An 8583-nucleotide genomic window follows, 5' to 3' on the forward strand; every position below is an offset into this window, starting at 1 on the left:
CCCAGGCTCAGGTTCCCCCCCACCCCCATCCCTCACCTGGAGGTGGCGGGGCGATAGTGCCACATCCTGGGTCTGATTTATTTGCCATGTACTACCTGCAAAATGGGGAGAAGGGTTTGTCATTGACTTCAGTAGAGCCAGGATTTCACCCAGGATGAGTAGCTAATTCAGGTAAGCCAGACAGTGATCCCTAGCAATCTGTTTGTCCTGATTCTCTGGTCTATAGTATAGACGTAGGTGCCTGTCTTGCAACTGGATCCGCAAGCAGATCCTTGAACTACAGTGGGGGTCTATGTGGGAACAAGAGTATGCCCACAAAGATCCAACAGCAGGATCACAGCCATAGTCTGATCTTATTGACTGTTCCATTCCATGGGACTACATGGGCATATGTGATTAACTGCATGAGGAAGAACTATTTCTGTTTGAATATTTCCATGGGAGGGTGTTATGTAGCATGCAAATCTACACTTGGAATATATACATATTCTTCAATTATCAATCATATTTTGGTACGTTACACAGATATTGGTAAAAATAAAACAGAATATTATTGAAAAACTGAGTATTATTTGCCTATTGTGAATCTTTCTTTGCTCTTGAATTATTGATGCTATAGACTGCAGTACTTCTAGTTAATTCTTAGGGGGAAACTGCATAGCAGTATAAGAAAAAGTCTAATCACTATATCTAATTACAAACAGTAAATCACAAAAAAACAGTTCAAAGAGTTTTAAATATATTTAAATCAGAATTAACAGTCAAATATGAATTAGTTATCCTAACAATCTGGCATCTAGATTAGGACTGCACAGATGCAGATTCTATTTGAATTTAGGAGAAATTACAATTTTGAGTCTTGCATTTAAATGAGATCCATTCCTTAGCCCTATCCTACATCATCAGACTAGACCTACTGCTAGAGTATGGGTACAATGGCAGAGTCTGATGGTAGAGACATCTGCATCATTCACCATCAAAGAGGAGTGATAGATATTTCTAAATACAGTTTTGAAAATTCATTATCCATAAGTCTATTTTTATTTTGTGTAATTCCTGAGCAGCTTGAGGTAATCACAGAGGTTTCCAGTATTAGTCAATTCCAAACTTTGGGAAAAGGTAGCAATCGTCTATTCATCAATAAATTCACGTGACTTTTGTGCTTGTGAAAAACAGAAGGATTTGACAGATTTAATCTTCCTCTGCGTCCGGCTTTACCTTACAGAAGAAACCAACAGGAGAAGGCACTTTTCAGTGTCAGCAGCTTTATGGCCATGACAAGAAGTTAGTACTGCCCAAAGGTAAACTCCCAAATAACAGCCTGAGACTGGGAGCTTTCCCAGTGGCAACCGGGTCATTGATCACACTAGATGGTTCATGGACACACAATAACTCTGCCAGAGGAGGGAAGGTTCGAGCCCGCCCCACTCCTTCTCCCAAGGAACCGCTCTTCACAGGGTAATCAGGCAGCGCCGCTGTCCCCGCCGGGAGAAGCGCCCCTCTCTTTTCCAAGCAAACGCAGGGGGCGTGCGCTGCTGCAGCCGCCGGGGAGCTGCTCTGCCCGCTCCGGCCTCTGGCTGCTGCGGCCTGCCCTTTATTCCGTGCGTGGCGGCCGGCACAGGCAGCAGCGGATTAGCGGGGGCCCGCGGGTACAGACCCCAGGCACAGGGCGCTAGGCCCGGAGGGATCGCTCCCTGGCACTGGCCTCTGGTCACAGCGCGGAGGGGCGGCCCGCAAAGGGGTTTAAACCTGGGCGCTGCTCCCTGGGACGGAGGATTGTTCGCAGAGGCCAGGCCTGCCCCGCGCTGCTGGGGACGCCGCTGACCAGAGACCCGCAGCTCACCCAGCCCTGCCCCGCCTCACGTGCCGCGCCGGGCAGCTGGCTCCTGAACCCCTCCCAACTAGCACCCGACTCCTCACCAGAGGGCTTCGCAGCCCACCCTCGGCGACAAGCTGCCCGGGCGCCTGCGTACTGAGCCGCCCCTCCCCCGCGAGCTGTTTACTGTTTGGTTTCCAGGGCGCTGTGCAGGGCACAACGCTGTCACGTTCCGCTCGCGGCCCGCAGACACGCTACGACGCGACGCCATGACGTAAATGCTTCCGACGCTGCCCATATATGGGAGGTTCTGGCACCTTTCTTGTTCTTCCTCCCCTTCTTTAGCTGGGGGAAGGTTCCAGAACGGAGTGGCGCACGTACTGGGCGCGTGACGCGGCGCCACCACCACCAGGCCGCACCCCTGAGAATGGAACACCCGCTGTCCTACCCGGCAAGCCGCTCTGCCCCTCCCTGGCCGGAGGATGCCCTCCGCAACGGGGCTTGCCTGTTCCACGGGGAGAACCCCTGCTCCCCCTCCCAGCGGGGCGCCAGCGGGCTCGCCGCCATGCAGCTCGCGGCCCCGGCGGCTAGCCCCCGCGTGTCGGCAGACGGGAGAGCGCCGAGCGGCGTGTGCTTGGGCTCAGGACGCCCGCGGCGCTGCGCTCCCCTTCGGCGCGCGGAGACGTCCTCGAGCCTTTTTCCGCGGTCCCCGGCGTTGCTGCCCCACAGCCCGGCGTGCGCGTTGCGGAGCAGTGGCGGGCTCTGTGGGGGCGCCGCAGGGGGAGTGGGTGCAGTGAACACCCCTCTCCCCTCCCCCCCCCGCGGGTGGGTCTGTGCAGCAGTTAAGCGCCTGCGGCTGGCCTGTGCCAGCAGGCTGGGGGTAAGGGGCTCTTGAATTGTGGTGTAGATGCTCTGGCTGGAGCCAGAGCTCCAGGGTCTACGCCCAAAATTAGACAGCGTTTTAGCTTGGGGCCCACTAGCCCATGTTAGCTGGCACAGGAATTTGTCTGATTAAATCAGAGCTGTGATTTAATCAGGCTGGTGCCTTGTTCCTTTTGAAACTTCCGGGGCTTGGTTTTCTGTTTGTTTTAGTCATTACTGTGTGAGGGTGAATTGTGTACGGCAGAACCTCCGGGTCACAAACTGTCTGGTCAACCACACACCTTATTTGGAAGCTGAAGTATGCAGCCAGGCAGCAGCAGAGCCCCCCACTGTCACCAAAAAAAAAAAGGGGGGGGGCAAATACAGTACAGTCTAGTTAAATATTTGTTGATGTTTTCTACTTTTTCAAATATATTGATTTCAGTTACAACACAGAATACAAAGTATACAGTTCTCACTTTATATTTTTAATTAGAAGTATTTGCACTGTAAAAACAAAGTAAATAGTATTTTTCAATTCACCTAATACAAGTACTGTAGTGCAGTCTCTTTTTCATGAAAATTGAACTTTCAAATGTAGAATTATGTACAAAAACCCCTGCATTCAAAAATAAAACAATCTAAAGTTTTAGAGCCCGCAAGTCCACTGAGTTCTACTTCTTGTTCAGCTAATCTCTCAGACAAACAAGTTTGTTTACATTTGCAGAAGATAATGCTACCTGCTTCTTGTTCACAATGTCACCTGAAAGTGAGAACAGGCTTTCTCATGGCACTGTTGTAGCTCGCATTGCAAGATATTTACATGCCAGATGCGCTAAAGATTCATATGTCCCTTCATGCTTCGGCCACCATTGCAGGGGACATGTGTTCATGCTGATGACTGGTTCTGCTTGATAACAGTCCAAAGCAATGCGAACTGATGCATGTTCATTTTCATTATCTGAGTCAGATGCTATCAGCAGATTTTCTTTTTTGGTGGTTTGGGTTCTGTAGTTTCTGCATCAGAGTGTTGCTCTTTTAAGACTTCTGAAGGCATGACCCACACCTCCTCCCTCTCAGATTTTGGAATGCACTTCAGATTCTTAAATCTTGGGTTGAGTGCTGTAGCTATCTTTAGAAATCTCATATTGGTACCTTCTGTGTGTTTTGTGAAATCTGCAGTGAAAGTGTTCTTAAAATGAACAACATGCGCTAAGTCATTATCTGAGACTGCCATAATATGATATATATGGCAGAATGCAGGTAAAACAGCAGGGGACATACAATTGTCCCCCAAGGAGTTCAGTCACAAATTTAATTCTATTATTTTTTTTAACAAGCATCCTCAGCATGGAAGCATGTCCTCTGGAATGGTGGCCGAAGCATGAAGGAGCAAACAAATGTTTAGCATATCTGGCATGTAAATACCTTGCAGTGCCATCTACAAAAGTGTTATGCAAATGCCTGTTACTTTCTGGTGACCTTGTAAATAACAAGAGGGCAGCATTATCTCTTGTAAATGTAAACAAACTTGTTTGTCTTAGCAATTGGCTGAACAAGAAGTAGGACTGAGTGGACTTGCAGGCTCTGAAGTTTTTTATATTGTTTTTGTGTGCAGTTATGTTAAAAGAAACAAAACGGCAACAAAAAACCCCATCACATTAATAAGTTGCACTTTCACCACAGATTGTAGGACAGTACTTGTATGAGATGAATTGAAAAATACTATTTCTTTTGTTCCATTTTTACAGTGAAAGTATTTGATTTCAGTTACAACACAGAATACAATATATATGAAAATGTAGAAGAACATCCAAAATATTTAATAAACTTCAGTTGGTATTCTATTGTTTAACAGTGTGATTTAAAACTACAATTAAATGCGATTCATTTTTGAGTTAATTGCATGAGTTAACTGCAGTTAATCGACAGCCCTACTGCATAGTAAAGTTTCAAAGCTGTATTAAGTCAATGTTCAGTTGCAAACTTTCGAAAGAACAACCATAATGTTTTGTTCAGAGTTACAAACAACCTCTATTTCCAAGGTGCTCATAACTCTGAGATTCTACTGTATTTTATAAGAAAGTAGTTCCTTGTAGCTGAGAATCTCTGGCCAGGTTCTAACTCTCAGGGCACTAAAACCATATATGTTAAACTTTGCAGCATCTATTAAGTGCAGCCTGGGTATTCTGCAGCTGCAGAGTTTATGCCGTATCTATCCATAGAGGGTGTGATATGAACCTAGATTAATAAAGATGAATCCATTCCCCAGTCCAAAAATACTCAATTATCTTGGGTGTAAAAACCCCAAATCATTTTCTGCTCCTTTGTGGCAGCCTAAAACTCCAAATGTCCTGTCCCAAACCTCCAGGTTCCCCCTAGAAACTTGTACAATGCAATTATTCATTTGAAGAACAAAATTTTGTGGCACAGTGAAAATTTGCACCAAAAATAAGGTGAGTTTAATTAATTAAAAGAAAATCAGGGTACTGATTATATTAATTGTCATCTATGAGAATGAAAACCATCAATTTTCTAATTTATCTCTGCAACTTCAGAGTGTATTAGAAAGCAGGGGTCCTTTTTTGCAGATTTTATTTCTAGCTTGCCACAAGAAACATGATTGTGAATCTAAACCTCTTACTCTGTTGCATGGTTCCACTCATTCCATCTGTGGCTGCCTCATTGGTAACCTGACTTCTTTCCCTTTTTCTGTCACAGTGAAGCTTTTGGCTAAAGTGTCTGCCCTGTGCTTACTCTGCAATTCTCTTTTTGGCTCTGAAAAAGTATATATACTGATTTAAGATGTGATCTGCTGTTTCTACACTGATCTTCCCTTCAGGCCTCTTGCTTATAAGGCAGAACAATACAACTTCATGTATTATCTGCTTTATATTGATTCTCAGAGAAGTGGAGTCGATAGGAAATGCCAAAGAATTATTGCCTTTGCCATATGGTGGTGGTCAGATTCTTCAGTTGCCCTGTGTGCCCTGTTGGATCTCTGTCAAATAGCATACCAGTCTGATTGACCGATGAGATGTGCAGGGGACATATCGATGCTTATGATGAGCTCTTGTCCTTAAACATGATGTGGTCTAGGGGAGGGTCTCATTCTTAAGAAGCTCCATTGACTTTTCATCTGCTGCCCCCATTTATTACTTGTGGTGTGTCTCAGCTTCCTCCTATGCTCTAAGTTTCTTCTCTCTCCTCTTTCTAGAGTGCCTGCCTTCTTTGGAATCTCTTTGTCTTGGTTAGCATGCATCAACTCCATCATACTCACTGCATATGGAGTTTGGGCCAACTTTATTAGTAGGCCACCAATAGCACTGTATTTGTTCTCCATCACTGCTATGATTGGCACCTTAAGATGGACTGCTAGCTCCTCATCCTTTTGGGCTTTCCCTTAGGTAGTCCTCTTGTTCGTGAGCAATTGTTAAGGGGCAGATTTTCTAGAATTACCAGTTTTCTTCATCACCACTAGTGCTTCCAACGCAAGAGAACAATGAATGAGTCCAAAGGGATCTAGATATTATATTAACAATGTCATACCGGGGAAGTCCCGGATGACTGGAAAAAGGCTAATGTAGTGCCAATCTTTAAAAAAGGGAAGAAGGAGGATCCTGGGAATTACAGGCCAGTCAGCCTCACCTCGGTCCCTGGAAAAATCATGGAGCAGGTCCTCAAAGAATCAATCCTGATGCACTTGCATGAGAGGAAAGTGATCAGGAACAGCCAGCATGGATTCACCAAGGAAAGGTCATGCCTGACTAATCTAATCGCCTTTTATGATGAGATTACTGGTTCTGTGGATGAAGGGAAAGCAGTGGATGTATTGTTTCTTGACTTTAGCAAAGCTTTTGACACGGTCTCCCACAGTATTCTTGTCAGCAAGTTAAGGAAGTATGGGCTGGATGAATGCACTATAAGGTGAGTAGAAAGCTGGCTAGATTGTCGGGCTCAACAGGTAGTGATCAATGGCTCCATGTCTAGTTGGCAGCCGGTATCAAGTGGAGTGCCCCTGGGGCTGGTTTTGTTCAGTATCTTCATAAATGATCTGGAGGATGGTGTGGATTGCACTCTCAGCAAATTTGTGGATGATACTAAACTGGGAGGAGTGGTAGATACGCTGGAGGGGAGGGATAGGATACAGAAGGACCTAGACAAATTGGAGGATTGGGCCAAAAGAAATCTGATGAGGTTCAATAAGGATAAGTGCAGGGTCCTGCACTTAGGATGGAAGAATCCAATGCACCGCTACAGACTAGGGACCGAATGGCTAGGCAGCAGTTCTGCGGAGAAGGACCTAGGGGTGACAGTGGACGAGAAGCTGGATATGAGTCAGCAGTGTGCCCTTGTTGCCAAGAAGGCCAATGGCATTTTGGGATGTATAAGTAGGGGCATAGCGAGCAAGATCGAGGGACGTGATTGTTCCCCTCTATTCGACATTGGTGAGGCCTCATCTGGAGTACTGTGTCCAGTTTTGGGCCCCACACTACAAGAAGGATGTGGATAAATTGGAGAGAGCCCAGCAAAGGGCAACAAAAATGATTAGGGGTCTAGAACACATGACTTATGAGGAGAGGCTGAGGGAGCTGGGATTGTTTAGCCTGCAGAAGAGAAGAGTGAGGGGGGATTTGATAGCTGCTTTCAACTACCTGAAAGGGGGTTCCAAAGAGGATGGCTCTAGACTGTTTTCAATGGTAGCAGATGACAGAACGAGGAGTAAGGGTCTCAAGTTGCAGTGGGGGAGGTTTAGATTGGATACTAGGAAAAACTTTTTCACTAAGAGGGTGGTGAAACACTGGAATGCGTTACCTAGGAAGGTGGTAGAATCTCCTTCCTTAGAGGTTTTTAAGGTCAGGCTTGACAAAGCCCTGGCTGGGATGATTTAACTGGGAATTGGTCCTGCTTCGAGCAGGGGGTTGGACTAGATGACCTTCTGGGGTCCCTTCCAACCCTGATATTCTATGATTCATAGTAAAACAAAAGGATTAAACTAACTAATGTATATGGGACCTTTACTGTTTCCAATTCTGGAGATTTCAAGCTGTTTTTTCCTTTTTCATCCCTGGCCCTCAGAGACGTGGACATTTGGTCCTCTTTTTGTTAAGAGCTCCCTGCTTTCTCGTTGCCTGACCAGCTGAGAACTCTGCTTTTATACAAACCCTTTTGAGTACAGCCTCTGGTAGCTGCCATTTTCACTGGGCAGAGAGAAGCAACTGCAGCGCTAAGAGTCATTTTAATTCTCACTACAACTTATTTTCCAGTTAAGGACTGTTTTCCCTTTCCCTTATTTCAGGGGAAATGTTACATTCTCACAACATAGTATTTACTTACAAAATATATACTTTATTTGCACTGATTATTTGTTTTAAATTAGCAACATACTCAGCACTTTACAGGACAAAAATAAAGACGGTGCCTGGGCTGAATAGTATAATCTAAAATATACTGGGCTACAATGTGGGGAATTTTTAAATAAAAGTTTGATCATAATCATTTTCATCGTGCCGCAAAATGTAGTGGGTACTTTGCTGTACAAGCAGCCCTAGTCCTTGCTCCTAAGAATAGTGATACAATCACTGGATGTATCAAATAGTAGGAAGACCTTGGGGTAAGGGAGGAAAAGCAAAAAGATCATGTAATTACACAGGTGAGGCATGTGCCTTGGTGCGTCAGTTAAGAAATGTAACCTAATGATCTTGTGCTCACGTGTATCACTGCAAAAGAATCTAATGAAGATGAGCTGATGTCAGTCACCACTGACTCACAATGTAAGAGTTGTGCACAAAACCTGAGAAACAGATTGGGAATGGAAGGGAATAGGGATACAACAGCCAATCCTGCATTGCTAGAGACAACACTTTCAACCTAAGACTCTCACAAGGTTGCAGCCCAGCACAACC

At 45.3% G+C, this 8583-nt stretch overlaps 1 long non-coding RNA gene across 1 annotated transcript; it reads right to left on the reverse strand.

Annotated features, from left to right (window-relative positions):
• Positions 1-722: 722 nt before the first annotated feature.
• LOC311521500 lies at positions 723-2256 on the reverse strand. The gene is made up of 2 exons (XR_014711904.1): positions 1921-2256; positions 723-1218 (listed from the first exon to the last, which is right to left on the reverse strand). It is a non-coding gene; the product is annotated as an uncharacterized lncRNA (long non-coding RNA).
• Between the last annotated feature and the right edge of the window lie 6327 nt (positions 2257-8583).

Source organism: Lepidochelys olivacea (assembly GCF_965140295.1).
Source record: "Lepidochelys olivacea isolate rLepOli2 genome assembly, chromosome: 6".
Classification (NCBI taxonomy): Eukaryota; Metazoa; Chordata; order Testudines; family Cheloniidae; genus Lepidochelys; species Lepidochelys olivacea.